A 2,385-nucleotide genomic window follows, 5' to 3' on the forward strand; every position below is an offset into this window, starting at 1 on the left:
GCCTCTCTCAGACGGTTGGGCGCGGGAGAGGGAGGATCAAAAGGACGCATGCGCAGAAGTGACTAAATGACGTCACCAGGACACCTCTTTGGCGCAGGCGCAGAGAGGCGAGGTGAAAGGGCGCGCAGAGTTTACAATTCACAAAGGTCGAGGATGAGGAAATCAGACATCGCTCAAGCCCTCCACCTACCGCGAATGTCGAGAACTGAAGCCCTGGAAAGTGAAACGTCTTGTCCGTGATGAACGAGAGAGCACACTATTGAAAGCCGGCCCCCTTGGAGTTAGAGCTTAGTTCTCTGTATTTCAGGGTGGGCACTGCCTTCTTCCTGACCCTCTCCCCAGTTTTTCATTGACCTAGATAAAGACACTGAACAACGACATTCCACAGTATTGAAAAACATTTTCCCTACCACCAATACCTCACCCCATACACTTTAAATCCGCAGTTAATTGATGTGTATAGCTCCCTCCTACTAATTTGATTTCAGTATGAATTGTTCAATCAGGACAAGTACAGTATATTGTTTAATAAAATTGCAAAATGCCTTCCTTTGACATTTCTTGAATTCAGTTAGGTATATAAGCAAACTGTTGTCCTATGTTATTTGCAATACAATGTGCACACCTATTGTGGGTTTTTTTTTTACTGAGAATTATTGGGCAAAGGGACTGAACTATTTTTTAAAGCAGGACTTTGTGGCATTATTCAAATAACTACCTGACGATAGATATTTGGGGTAATCAAAATTTCAATATCACCTAACTAAAGTTTGTTTCTGTATTTCAGAGATTTAGTTCAGGGAACCCAGGTGGTCAGGTGCTGAATGGAATTAGGTTCTATATTCATATTTTCCAAGTTACTAAAACCATTCCCATTTTGTCCTCTAAAAACTTCTAATAAGCATGATTTTTACTTCACTATGGGATTGGTATGTTTAATAATAGAACACATTGCTCTTATGTCCTCCTAAAAGTACCCTTATCTACTATTATCAGTTCTTTCAACTAGGTGTTCACTCCTGTTGTTTAGTATCTTACCACTCAAATGGTATTTCTTGAACTATCAACATCAACATCTCTTGGAAACATAATATACAATGACACAGTTCAACAGATCATTAGGGAAAAGAAAATTAATTGGAAAAAATTAAACACCACATCAAAAGGAGGGGCACTGGACGCATTAAAGGTCCACATGTGAGAGGTCAAACTAAGAAACTGATAGACGATAGTGGAAGAGATTATCTTTACACCCAGGAGGAAGGAACAACCTATTTGAAAAACACAAATTGCAAGTAAATAAATTGATAAAGTTAATTGCATCAAAATAAAAAAGGAAGCCATTACAGTGATTGGTCTAACCAAAATCTAAGTCTATAAATGCCTCCAGGTTACAAAATCAAACTCATTTCTCTGAAATTTGTTAATTAAAGTGAATGAATCCAGCATTTTTCCAGTCTTTCCTCTAAGATCCCTATATTTTAGGATAACCAGTGAGTTGGTGAGAGAAAGTTCTTTTTATAAAAGAATCCCAGGTAATAAAGAAAATGATTCAAAGTGTTAGAATCACTGTTCTAGGATGAAAGACTTAAGAGGCATACCAAAATGCAATGCGAAGACTTATCTTTTGATCAGAACAAACCAACCATTAAATGACATCTTGGACACAACCAGGGAAATTTGACTAGGAACTGAGTATTAGATGATATGACGGAATTATTAATTTTGTTAGATTGGTGGTTAAGTTTTTTTTTTTTAAAAATCCGTATCAGTTTGAGATGCAGATTAATTTAAGGGTAAAATAATGTCTGGGCTTTGTTTTTAAATACTCAAGCAAAAAGAGGGGAGGGAATAGATGAAATGAAGTTGGCAAAATGTTGGTAATTGTTGATTCCTGGTGATAGGTACATGAGGGATCATTATTAAAAGTGGATTCACTTTTGCCTATGTTAAAAAAATTTCCCCTAACTAATAGTTTCAAAAAGCAGAGGAAGTGCCAACAGTACGTGATCTCTGTGGAGTTAATGCCCAGGGTCAGTAAGCGGCAGCAGCGTGCGGTTGAACAGTCACTACAGTACAGAGCCCTCGGACGCTGTGGCCCTGGGACCAGAGCTCGAAGCGCCAAGGCTCTGCGTTCAGGAGCTGGATCCCTCAGCTCGCAGAAGCGGCCCCGCGAAAAGGGGATGTCCGAAATGAGAGACAACCACTCAAGAAGGTTCTGAAATTTCCCAGGGATTTCCGAAGGAGGTTACAAATCGCTGCTGGATTTGAGCAGCAGCCTTTTCCGCAGCCTCTGGCCCTGCGGCGTTGAACGGAATAATACAGGACACACCCTTACATTTGAATTTGAGGTAAGCTCGAGGCTCCACCTCGGGAATGTAGTGG

Source organism: Myotis lucifugus, unplaced genomic scaffold (assembly GCF_000147115.1).
Source record: "Myotis lucifugus unplaced genomic scaffold, Myoluc2.0 scaffold_84, whole genome shotgun sequence".
Lineage (NCBI taxonomy): Eukaryota > Metazoa > Chordata > Mammalia > Chiroptera > Vespertilionidae > Myotis > Myotis lucifugus.